Source organism: Uloborus diversus, chromosome 3 (genome assembly GCF_026930045.1).
Source record: "Uloborus diversus isolate 005 chromosome 3, Udiv.v.3.1, whole genome shotgun sequence".
Lineage (NCBI taxonomy): Eukaryota > Metazoa > Arthropoda > Arachnida > Araneae > Uloboridae > Uloborus > Uloborus diversus.
Window position 1 is genome coordinate 15288218 of NC_072733.1, and position 14284 is coordinate 15302501.

Consider the following 14284-nt stretch of genomic DNA (forward strand, 5'->3'; position numbering starts at 1 on the left):
GCAATTTTTTTTATTCAGTCATTGTCATCATCTGCAAAAGAATAAGCTTAAGTCAAGTATTTTAACTAATTTCAAAATTAAAAATTTTTTTTGCTGTCATTCATTAAAAACTTAATGCTCTTATTAATAAATTTTAGTAATAATAATTTTGCTTCTTTTTGTCATAGGCACAGCGAAAGGTTTTTTTTTCAATCGAAAATGGTGAGCTCCGAGCATAACAGAGGAGACATCTGAGAGTTTGCTTTAAGAAAGTACATACAACTTTCGGGGAAGATAATTAAAATTTGACAAATCTATCATTTTAAGGAACAGAGTGCTAGATAAATTGACCTAAAATTGAAATAACATTCCCATTTAACCTCCATAATTTAAGTAAATGCATATGTAACAAAGGGGAAAAATATGTTACCACTATTTGACAAGTAGGGGAATGTGGGGCAAAGTGAAATAGCGGGAAAAAGTAAAAGGGTGAAACATTTACTCTACTTTTAGCGTCACCTATCTGGTAATATTTTAGCCATGTAGCAAAACATGTCGTCTATTGCAGTCAGTAAAAAAATACCGCCGAAGATTAAAGTATATGATAATACAGGTAATTTTCAAAAATTGATGCTCATATTGTAATATTTTATTGTAAGTAAAACTATAATTTTTGTTACTATAAAATCATAAAGCTCTTGTTATTAATATTTTAAATATTAATTGAGACCTTCTAATAGTAGGTGAAATATATATTTAGTTAATATTAAGCTTATTTGTATTTTAAACATTTTGTACAATTTGTCAAGTACATGCGGGGCAAAGTGAATGGGGCAAATTGAAATAGTTTATCTTGTCTACTCACCCAATGATATACTAAATCACTTACGAGTTCATTTATTGATTAATTCATTTACATTCCTTCAGTTAGTAATTCACTTACTTATTCATTGCCCCGTGAAAAAAATAAGTGAAAATTTTCTCTTTTTTTTTTTTTTTGAAGGTGCAAATTTATTAACACAAATTAAAAATACTGTTTCAATGCAAATTTTATTATAAAATAAAATGGTCTTTTTTTATGTACTGTAATTTTTCAAAACAAATTTCCAATTAGTTCATTTGAAAAAGCTCAGTCCTCTTAACTATTTCACTTTGCCCCACATTCCCCTACTATAACTTATGCAAAGGTCATGAGCTTATGGATAAGCTCATTTATTTTGCATTGAAAAGGGCGTTCTTGTAACGCCGAAACACGTGTCTGCAGTAATCTGTAATTTATACTTTTTTGACGTTATTTCTTTCATTACTACCCTAGGTCTATATTCTCTCATTTTATCTGATGCTGTATTCCCCATGTTGATAACATGCAAAAGTAAACAGTTCAAGAAGTAAAAGGGGCACAGCTTTGCATAAATGTAATGAAACGCTGAAGAAACTGCTTTCAAGAAAATTTTACTACCCATTTATGCATTCCTAGATTCCCTTTTGAACAGTGCAGCAGGAGAGAATTTTTTTAAAAAATCTGATGTGAAGCTGTAACAGAGAGCACATTCCAGCCTTTTCCCTTCTGTTACACATTGATGTCCCCTCTAATACTGCTATATTTCTTCTAGTTAGTAAAATCTACAAATGTACTACAAAATATAATTCTACTAATTAATTTTATTTTCTATACCTCTATTTACGTTTGAAGCTCTTTTATATGGTGAATAAAAAGAAAACTTATTTAAAAATTTGTAACAAAGAAGACAAATTAATTTCTGGAAAGTTTTTAAATTTTGAAAAATAAAAAGAATTGTTTGCTTGAAGACAATCTCTGGAGACATATAATCAAAAACAATGTACCTTACTGTGTAAATAGAAATTTATGGAAAATCACTATATTTTAAAGTTTTTGAAACTTAAAAAAGCAGCATTATTCAAGCGAGAAATCGAATTCAGAAATATCTCTTATTCATCATAAATTTGAAACTTAAGCATGCATACCTCTCAAAAACAGCTATTCAATCCAAAATGTAAATACATTTCCTTCAAATTATGCCAAACACAGGGGTATTGCTTTACGTTCACAAAATGACATGGTGGTTTCAGTTGGCAGGGAGTGAGACAAAAAATATTAATTTCCATGAGTCTCGTTAAGTTATTTAATGCTTCTGATACATGAATCTTATTTTTTGCTGTGATAATTGAACAGATTCTTTCAGTGGAATTCGTCTTATTCTTAAACTTGATTTTTTTTCTCGCTACACAAATGCTTTTTCTTTTTCTCTCTTTTTTCCCCTTTAATTTAACAGAGAGTTTCATTACATAATGTGCACTAGCTCTCAGAAAATCTCATCTCAGGAAATAATTACAATTGAAAAAAAAAACATCATCAAAACAGTATCAAATAGTTTCTAAATAGGCTATTGTTCAAACTGTAAGTTAATGTTATTCTTTTTTTTTTGTAACATGATTGTTTTAAAATCTTTAAAACAGTTGGAAATACTTCTTCTATGTCAAATAATGAGGGAAAAGAAATTACACAAGAATTGAAATACACTGTAAAATCTCATTACAGCGAATACCTACACAACGAAACATCTGTTCCAACAAAACAAATTTTCAATTTCATTTTAATTGCTATTACATTGCTTGAATTCTATTGCAATGAAATTCCCATAACAACGAACAAAATTTAAGGTCCCTTGAAGTTCGTTGTAAGACATGTTCGTTGTTGAAGTTCGTTTACTGTATATAATATTTTGTTTAATTACTGCATTTGATTTCTGAACATAAAATATTTCTATAATCAATGAAGAAATTGATATTATATTTAAATATTGACAAATGATATCACTTGTTATAGGTTAAAAGAATACGGAAAATTAATCATCTATTTTTAATAATCGCTACGCATTATTAATTAAAACATACAAACACAGGAATTAAAATACATAAAAACTATTGAAACTTACTGAATTGAACGTAATTTGCAGACAATAACAGTAAAAATACTCGAAAAGCCATATTTTATGCTTTAACTTCCAAAATTATCTTGAAAATAGAAAAATCAGCAAACACTAACTACGAAGAACAGCAATGGCGTCGGTCCACGCCTCAAGCCTTTATATAGGTACGTAGCTACGTGGCAAAATCTGGTGCATCTTCTTCTCCTCGAATGTCGACACACTTTTTTTTTACCAAAAAAATGCTGTTGAATCATCAGCAAATTATTGTTAAAACTTTTAGAACCACCGATTTTTTCTGCACTGATGTCCCCTCTAATACTGCCATATTTCCTCAAAAAGTAAAAACTTCACAAATTCACTAAAAATAATGATTCTACTAATTAATTTTACTGTAAAAACCTTTATTTAAGTTTGAAGCTCTTTTATGTTGTGAATAAAGAAAACCTATTTAAAAATTTGTAGCAGAGAGGACAAAAGTTAATTTCTGAAAAGTTTTTAAATTTTGAAAAATAAGAAAAAAATATAATCAAAACCATATAATCAAAACCAATGTACATTACTCTGTAAATAGAAATTTAAGGAAAATCACAAAATTTTTAAGTTTTTGATACATAAAAAAGCAGCATTTTTCAAGTGAGAAATAAAAATCAGAAATATCTCTTATTCATCACGAATTTGAAACTTAATTACATGCATATCTCTCAAAAACAGCTATTCAATCCAGAATTTCATTACATTTCCCTCAAATTATGCCAAACACAAGGGTATTGCTTTAAGTTCACAAGATACAAATAATATTAGTTTCTATGAGTCTCGTTAAATTATCTAATTCTTCTGACACATAAATCTTATTTTTAGCTGTGATAATTTAACAGATTCTTTCAGTGAAATCGTCTTATTCTTACACTTGATTTTTTTTCTTCTTCCGCTACACAAATGTTTTTTTTCCTCTCTTTTTCCCCCTTTAATTTAACAGAGAGATTTATTACATCATGTACACGAGCTCTCAGAGAATCTCATCTCAGGAAATAATTACAATTGAAAAAAAAAACATCATCAAAGTAGTATCAGATAGCTTCTAAGTAGGCTATTGTTCAAAATGGAATTTAATGTTTTTTTTCTTTTTCTCTTTTTTAACATTTTTGTTTTAAAATCTTTAAAACAGCTGGATGTACGTCTTCTATGTCAAATAATGAGGGAAAAAGAAATTACACAAGAATTGAAATACACTCTAAAATCTCATTACAGAGAATACCTACACAACGAAACATCTGTTCCAACAAAACAAATTTTCAGTTTCATTTTAATTGCTGTTACATTGCTTGAATTCCATTGCAATGAAATTCCCATAACAACGAACAAAATTTAAGGTCCCTTGAAGTTCGTTGTAAGACATGTTCGTTGTTGAAGTTCGTTTACTGTATTTAATATTTTGTTTAATTACTGCTTTTTATTTCTGAACATAAAATATTTCTATAATCAATGAAGAAATTGATATTATATTTAAATATTGACAAATGATATCACTGGTTATAGGTCAAAAGAAGACAGTAAATTAAACATCTATTTTTAATAATCGCTACGCACTATTAATTAAAACATACAAACACTGGAATTAAAATACATAAAAACTATTGAAACTTACTGAATTGAACGTAATTTGCAGACAATAATAGTAAAAATGCTGCATATGATCGGAAAGCCATCTTCTAATCTTTTAACTATCAAAATTATCTTGAAAACAGGCAGCTTAGCAAACACTAAATTACAAAGAACAGCAATGGCGCCGGCCCACGCCTCACGCCTTTATGTACTAGCTACGTGGCAGAATTTCGTGCCTCTTCTTCTCCACGAATGTCGACAGATGTTTTTAACAAAAAAAAAAAAAAAAAAAAAAACACTTTTGAATTATCAGCAAATTATTGTGGAAACTTTTAGATTCACTGAATTAAGAATAATTTTCATTCAAATTGAAATGCGTAAAGAGCTTTCTTTCTGTATAATTATTTCCAGGTGGATTTATATCATGATGTCCGCTCAAGGCTCAGCTGAATTTTTTGATCAAATTTAAACCAAAACCTGAGCAACATGATTTTACAGTATCAATTATTCTATTTTGGTAATTTTTCCGAGAAGTACGCCAACTTTTGAGATGCTAATTTTTGAACTATCAAGATGTTCGAAGACTAAACTACGAGTATCTCGGTTTCTTTTAGACATAAGTATAGATCCAGCTAAACCAGGGTGGCTATACTTCCTCAAATTTCGAATACAGTCCCCAAATGTGTATTTTTTAGCTCTATGTCCCCAAAATTAGTGCTGGTTCTTAGGGACTCAAAAGTCCCTAAATTGAAACATTTATATTTTTTCATCCCCAGATTTGAAAATTTGCCGCTGCATTTGCAATGATCTAAAAATAACAATTGTTTCGAACATTCTCGGTATCTTTTGATCATAATTAAAGATCCAACTAAACTAGGGTGGTCGTATGTCCTCATATTTCGGAAACCGTCCCCAAATGTGGCGCTAAAACTAGTACTGGTATTTGGGACGCAATAGTCTCTAACTTTAAACATTTACATCTTTTTGTCCCAAGATTTGAAAATTAGCTGCTGCAGTTGCAATTTGGAACTGTTTTTATTTTTTTTGGTGGCTTTACCGTATTCTACAAGTTATAAAATCTCTAAAAAAGAACATTTTTCTTTGATTGTTTTGCTACCTAAGGATATAACCCTGTGAGTAAAACTTTGGATGTATCGCCAAGATTGCCAGTCACACTAATTATTAAGATTCTTTGAAAAATAAGCCTTACAGCTCTAGAAAACTTATTTATTCTTGATTTTTTTTTTTGATGTAATGAGAAACTAATTAGTGAATACTAAAATTTAGAATCCAGGAGAGATAATTAATAGGGACAATCTTTAATGCTCATTTAAAAATAAATTAGCTATAAAACAGTTAATCATATGGAGGTACTTATAAGCATACATTAACCTTCGTTCCCATTCAATATTCAAACCGAACAAAGAGAGTCAAGTAAAATAAAAATCTATGAATCTAAAAAATAAGCAACGAGATAGCAATTTTAAAAATGAAGAAGTATAACAACCGAAAAGTTAACTTACGTGCAATTGCCACAGGATTAAATGCAAGGAAAAAAAATGACTTCAAAAAACAAAAAAACAGGTCATTTGATTACGAGACAAAACGTTTATCCAATAGAATTAGGTTCGACACACTTAACCACATTTCAGAATACAGGTGAACACAACAATGAGACAAGTATTTGATGATGCAAGTATTTGATGCACTAGCTCAACGAAATGTTTATCTTGTCCATGGTTATCACAAAATTCCATCGTGAAGGGAAGCACAAAGATCCAGAAATAATAAATGCAACATGCCGTTGAGTTTTTTACAGAATAAAAGCCTTATGCAAAAGACTCCTTTAAAGAACTTAATGTTTCTAAAAAGCCTTAGAATTAACTTACTGAAAACAGTAGTAGTTTACAATTGACAAACAAAACTTTTGATTCCGGAGCATTGATTACTAGCAAGCATTGAGATTGGGAAAAGCAACCACTAAACCACCCTGAATTATCAAATTACTTCTGTCTGTGAAAAAGACGCCTAAAAGCTTGGAACCGAAGTTCAGAAATCTCTGTCTCTTACCAAAGAGGCCTCCGTAAAGGAACATGCTTCTTATAGGCTGTGCGTGAAGTGTTAAATAATATATTACCACCTAAATTTCCCCCCTCTTAACCTTGACCCGTCAGATCATTCGAAAAAGAATGACAGATTTATATGATATTCATTTTTTTTTTCAATTCAAAGCAGCGAAATATTAATGAACTGCTTTTTAGTGCTTATCGCGTCAGTGAATCGCTTAAAATTTGTAACTTCAATTTTTGGTTTTTCTAAGGTTTCTAAGTCACCTGAGTGGAAGGTAATGCTTCGGTACTGGTTTGAAGAAAAAATTGTCTGTTTTTTACTTCCTTTTACAAAAAAGGAAGTATTGTAATCGCGAAAAAATTTTCACTCAAAAATCGACCTTAATTTCCATTTTACTCACCCCCGAATGTATATTGAGTTTTCTTTTCGACTCGACCACACGTGGATAAGTGCCTAAGAACGTATGGACACGCGAAATATCCATAATGACGATTCCCGAGTTAATTACAACGAATTTTCTCGTGACGTCTGTATGTACGTATGTATGTATGTGCGGATATGCGTATGTATGTCGCATAACTCAAGAACGGTAAGTCCTAGAAAGTTAAAATTTGGTACGTAGACTCCTAGTGTGGTCTAGTTGTGCACCTCCTCTTTTGGTTGCATTATGGTGTTTTTAAGGGGTCTTTTGCTCCTTTTGGGGGGGGGGGGGGAAATCATTGTTAATTTCGATGTAAACTCAAGTGGTGTTACAATTCGGCGGACACTTGGCGATACATCGCCAGTCCTTTGGTCACCAAGTTTTATCGCCAATTTGGCGACAAATTTGGCGGTTTTTTTTTATCTGTTTTAATTTGGCCACTGTTGGTGATATTCCTAGAAAGTTGAAATTTGTATGTCCTAGAAAGTTGAAATTTGGTACGTAGACTCCTAGTGGGGTCTAGTTGTGCACCTCCCCTTTTGTTTGCAATCGGGTGTTTCTAAAGGGATTTTTTGCCCTTTATTGGGGGGGCAGGGAGAAATCATTGTTAATTTCGGTGCAAACTCAAGTGGTGTTATAATTTGGCGGACACTTGGCGATATCTGGCCAGTCTTTTGATGGCCAAGTTTTCTCGCCAAGTTGGCGACAAATTTGGCGATTTTTTTTCTTTTTTAATTTGCTTCAGTTTGGTGACTGTTGGTGATATTTAGAGAGTAAACTATTGAATCACATTAAAATTGCCAGTAATGGGGATATGACATTTAATTGGAGTAAAAGGAAGTCATGTGATGCACACATCAGCTCGTTTTTTTTTTTTTTTTGCAAAGCTTGATAGTATATAAATCAAATAAAATATGTGTTAAATGTATAAAATCTAGCTGTATAAATTGAAGGGCTCGGGGCAAGAATGTGATATGCCGCATGAGTTTTTTTCCGGTAGGCCAATTTCCAAATTTTGAAAAATTCTACAAATATTTTTTTATAGATATTATACGTTCTATATTCTGCGATTCTTCAACCAGATACATTTTTCTGACAATGACATAATCTATTGTCATCTTTATTTCAATTATCAAAGCAGCATTTAGAACAACACACTCATTTTTTCAAAAGTGTGGCTTATCACGTTCTGGACCCGAGTCCTTCAATTAAAATATGTTACATAAATCAAACACTTAAAGTGGGTTTCAATGAGTGTGCAATTTACATATTTATCTATCACCCTTACAGATGTGAAATTTGGCATGCATGTATTCCTAAAAGCGATCTAATGCACTCCTAACTAGTTTTTTTGAAATTTAATCTTTTATTATTATTATTCAATAAAGTTTTTTTTCGGAACGACTTTTTGAGCTCATTTTACTACAGTATAGTTTCTTACGATTGCATAAAAACTTTCATTCGCCATAAAAATACAAAAATTGTTATGAAAGTAATATTTGGTAGTTTCAAAAGTTCTAAATTTTTGAAAAATTCTGAAAGACGAGCTATGTGTGTATCACATGACTTCCTTTTACTCCAATTTAATTTCATTTTCCCATTATTGGCAATTTTAATGTGATGCATTAGTTTACTCTCTAAATATCACCAACAGTGGCCAAATCGAAACCAGATTAAAAAAAAAAAAAAAATCGCCAAATTTGTCGCCAAGTTGGCGACGACCAAAAGACTGGCGAAATATCGTCAAGTGTCTACCAAATTATAACACCACTTGAGTTTACATCGAAATTAACAATGATTTCCCCCCAAAAAGGGACAAAAGACCCCCTTAGGAACATCCGAATGCACCCAAAAGGAAAAGTGAATAACTAGACCCCGCTAGGAGTCCACGTACCAAATTTAAACTTTCTAGGACACACCGTTTTTGAGCTATGCGAGATACATACACACATACGCACATACACTGGTGTGCAAAAATTAAGGACGAGACGGTTTTTTCAATATAACTTTGTACAAAAGCTTTCCAAATCAATACATTTAATACCGTAAGATCCCCAATACGTAAGGACATGTGTAATGTAAGCAACACTTACTAAAAGAGAAATCAGAGGGATAAGAAGAAGCTTTATTGAAAAAGTAGCATGGAGCGCAATGCGACTGAAGGCCGAAACATCCCTATGATGGGTGTCCAGCAAGAAACATCCGGTCTTTAGTAGGGGATATGATCTCCAGAATCTCTTTGCCAGAAATACTGATCTTACACCGACAACATGCTTTATACTACTCAGACACTCCCCCATTACGTCTGCCTGCATATCTGCGCATGTGCTACCGTTCATCACCTTACTTAATCTCCTGATTGGTCTTTCTGTCCGCTCTGCCTCTTCGTTCAGCTGATATGCTAATTTTTCGACTTCGTCCTTAATTTTTGCACACCAGTGTACATACGTACATACAGACGTAACGAGAAAACTTGTAATTAATTTGGGGATCGTCAAAATGGATATTTCGGGTGTCTGTACGTTCATAGGCATATATCCACGTATTAGTCCAGTTGCATACTTTGGGTAAAAGACCCTCCGTGGGAAATTTCGTGAGGAAATTGTGAGACGAATTCTAATGCATTCCTTAAGGCCTATATAACTATGCCTCACCGGGTGTTTTGCTTGAATTTGTGTCAGAGGGCCTGTGTGACGTCATTAATCCAAGACGGCGGCAGCACTAGATATTGATGAAAATTTTCGGTTTTGACTCATTTTTAAGGCATATTATGAAATTATTTCAACTCCTATTATATATTTAATATTTTAATACTATTATATTTCAAATGTAAAAACAAATTATCTGTATAAAATAAATTATTTATTTTGTTATTTTTGATTTCCGATACAGATTTTATGAATTTTTTTAATAAACAACAGCAGTTAAAAATATTTTGGAAAGCTTTTACGATAACAATAAAATTTATTATTCCAAAAAACCTGTGAAATTATTTGCATACACGTGTTTTTGGGGTTATAAGAAGCATTTTTTTTTTAATGTAGAAAAAATTTACAACTTCCGTTACTTAATTTCGGAAGCAATGACAATTTTATTATTTACATTTTTTGTGCTCTAAGTAATGAACAAATTATTTAAACTCTGATTTTAATTCAAAAACATAGATTTAAAAGTAAACAAACAGGTCTCTGACTTAAGTGTCACCAATATCGCTTTGTTGGCTTTTCCCATAAGTCCTCATCAGCTCAACACATACAAAGTTCAGTGCATGCAATGTTTTAAGATTTGCATTTGCATGAAACAATGCATTTGCCCTTTACGCAGCTGCATCGAACTAATTTTAAGATGGATTCAGATGCTCAAGGAAGTACACATAACTGAAGCATAACTGTCTTCCGTTTCCCATCCGAAATCTAACGGTGATGGTGAATTCGGGTGCTGCTGGTCAGCAAGACGCCACTCAAGTACCTGATAATGCGCTCTTAAAATATATGGGGACAAAAGATGCTATTGTAGGAGGCAAAATTTTATTTTGAGCCTACACTGTAAAAAAATTCCGAAACGTTCCTGGTTATCTCCTTGGAACGTTTCGGGATTTCAGAGGTTTTCACCTATTTCCCAGCAAAATCAAGTATCTTCGCAAAAAAGTTTCCTGAATTGCTAAAAGATGCACGAATGCAGACATTTCCCTGGTGTGAAAGATATTTTTTGCTACCAGTTTAAAGAATGACTGAGCATGTTTATAAGGTGTATCGGCTTCAATTTGATCACGGCCCGTCCAGATTGACTGAACTCCCAATGGGAGCAAATAAGTCACTGGATAGCTGCAGCCCTGCGAGGCAGGAATTGCAGGCAAGAAATATGGTTAGTTCTTGCTTGCAATTATTCGCGCAGCTTTGGCTCATGGTCGCGGTAATGCTTCTGGACCTTTCTTGGTAAACCACGAAGGCTCTAATCAAATACATTAAACCGATTTAATTTTTGTAGAAGGTTCACGACTGGCTGTAACAGGGGATATTTCCCAGCATTTCAGGGAGGTTACTCACTTGTATCGGAAAACGTTAATGGTTTTTGTTAGAAATGTCACTGGTTGAAATTGGGCGCATCAGCTGCCTATTATTTTCTAAGAACGTTTCTGAATCGTTTTTACAGTGTATTGCTTGGAAAAGATGAACCAACGAAGTTCTCCAATATCTGAAATCTTGGTCAGCGGCATATACAAGGAGCAAATAAATCCTTCAATAGCAACTTTATCATTTGCATTAAATTCTTCGGTTGACCCCAGATGACTCAGAGTATCAAGAGTATTTTTGTCTGCCGTTTTATAAGTTTTTCAAAAAGATGGTTTCCCTTCTTATCAAGTGAACCTTTTGTATCACATCCTGATAGAGCATGGAGTCCTAATATTCCTTGAGTTTTTTCTGGTCCTAATGCTGTCATTATGCCTTTAATATCTCTCTTTGTGTTTTCTCATCTTTTAATGCTTCCCCATATGCTGAACATTTGGGCTTACTTGTCTTTGCAATTTTATAAGACGCTATTTCAGTCAGGGACTGAGGTAATGTCGAAAGGGAACGGGATGCTGAAGGTAATGTAAGAGAAAGTGGAATTTGTCTATCGGAGTCTTTTTTCTGTTGATAAAGTACCATTACAATGCCATACAAAGTACACTTCCCATAAGATGTGTCTTCAAGGAAATCAATGTTATCAGCAGCACAAAATAAAAATCTTGCCTTTTTCAAATCAGGAGGAATATACATCCCGTCACTATCATCCATGCGCCTTATTAACCCATTTGCTACCTATATTTCCAAACGTAGAACTTCAGCATGATCAATCGAAACACCTAGATTATGTAAAAAATCAATTATATATTTGCTTCGGGTAACAGAGTACATAATAAGGCCAACACCAACGTACAAAGGAATATCTCGGGTATGTCGATGAACCGTTTCTTTCGAAGCTTGGTACGGAGACAGTATTTTATACGTGAATATATGTGACAGTCTTTTAGCTTTATTCAGCACGATATTGTCCTGCACCTCAGAAATAGAATTAATTTCGAGTTTTCCGTTGCAGCACCATTTAAAAAACTGATCAACTTCGATTGGAACGGCATCATGATCTGATTCTGTTCAAAAGATCCTGTAAATGTTCATTTCTGATCAGATAAAACTGCTTTGCGTAAAATGTTTGCAGCTTCAAAGATAGTTCTCATCTTTTTTCAATGCCTATAAAATAATCTTTTGCATTAGATAGGGTAATATCTGCAGTTTCCTTTAAAGATACGCGTTGCGACTCATTTAAACTTTTTGGATTACTAAATATAGCGTCATCAATTTCTTCTTGAATGAGATTTTTAATTTCTTTTTGCGTTTTATTTTTTCTTAAATTTTTATTTGTAATTGACTGATAATTCATTTCAAGGTCTGCTATTGCAGTAACATTTCCCTGAACAAGAAAATCATTTAATTCACACAGGAATTCTACGTCTGTTGCTTTATTAGAAATAATGTCGTGTGACTTGGTTACTAACATCAAGATCGCAATTTTTTCGTAAAACATTAAATACATGTTTTGCCCAGCAATAGTATGGTGTAAAATGTTCTTTGCCTGAGGGTCCTCCTGGATCTGTGCAGTCACTGAGTTTAATTTTGAAAGTTTCATTTTTGGAAATTTCAATGGCTTTTTTTAATTGCCGACCTGCAGAATCTGTTTTTTATCGCCACCAATGGTTTTTCTTACACCGCCTTTTCCGAGGCAGAAAAACCACTTATTTTTGGTCACCAACGACAATTTTGGATCTCGTTGTGTGTAGCCTACAACATGGTCTTCATGAATGGAAGTAGAACAATATAGTTTATTCTTATCCATTTCGTGAAATCTTTTACTTCTGTCCATGCTTGCTTTATGAGTGCACTTCTCTTAGCATCCTGCATGCCGTGATGCGGTTTTCATTTTTTCAGTTCTTCTATTACGGTCACATTCGTTAATCGTTCAATAAGTAATGTATATACCCTTTGTCATTCCATTCTACTGTCTTCTTGATACATTCTAACACTTTATCATAACCAATGGGTTTAACTAATGGGCACTTCTTCTTAATCTGACAAAAAATACATAGTTTATAATTAATTTGTAGCCTTGCTTTTTTCGAAGATGGAGGCAAAAAACTTGTAAACGAGTCTCTGGGAGAGAAGACATCGTGAATAAAATAGCAGTGATAAGTTAAGGAAAAAATAAGCGTACTTGAAGATTTGCAGACTATTCACCAACGAACCGAGAAACAACACTGTTACGGATCCGGTGCGACTTCCACTTTCTTGAAAGGACGACACAGTTCTTGAGAAAAACACAGAAGCTTAATTTACACTATGTACAGGAAAGATCGTTAACAATTGCTAAATTAATCATCAGCAATTAAGCAAATATCAATCAACACCGTAAACTCAACGGCTACACACGTATTTTCATCCAAATACGAAAAACAACACAGCGAAATGCCTCGCAATGAACAGAGCTAATACGCTCTCAGTACAAATTCTCAATTGAGACAGACTTTTTATCATGCGGCGGCAATTTATAAACATCGAAAAGTTTCCACAATATTCCAAATCCTTCTCGAAAATCGTAGACCGTTATTTCATTTCTTTCCATTCACATATTTTATCATTCAGAAATGAGGAGACCGTATACTTCTGCCGAATGTACGGGAGCTGTATATTCATTACAAGAAACTATTTACAGGTTACGTTACTACAATAATTTTAGATGAAAGTCGATTTAATAAACGCCAAATTTAACTAGATTACGGCAAATTATTCACAAAAACAATTTACTATTTACAGAATTTGTAACAATACTTTCTCTACGCAGAAGCTTTCTCATCTACTCTCCCTACAAATTCCTTAAGAGCACTCCCAATGAACGATATTCATATCCGGTCAAAGAGTTTAGGGAGTCAGGGGGTATACAGGTTATTAGAATTCTGTCAAACGATTATACAGTCAAACCTCGTTGAAACGAACTCAAAGGTACCTTCAAAGTGAATTTATCTCAACAGTAGCTCGTTTTAGCCGAAAAACAATATTGTTAGGTGTGTTAAGTGATTTTCAACAGAAGGACGGGGATCGCAAGTGTAGTTCGCTTTGGCAGTAGTTCGTTATAATCGTGTTCGAATTAACGAGGCTCGACTGTACTAATGTTTAGTGATCTTAGCCTGAAAATTAAAAGTATTTTTAACTGCGAAAGTTCACCCGAG

General features: G+C 33.0%; 1 protein-coding gene across 3 annotated transcripts in view; it reads left to right on the forward strand.

Annotated features, from left to right (window-relative positions):
- The window catches only part of LOC129218252 (solute carrier family 2, facilitated glucose transporter member 10-like), a 120764-nt gene that overhangs the window by 32632 nt on the left and 73848 nt on the right, over window positions 1-14284 (forward strand). The window lies entirely within an intron of this gene.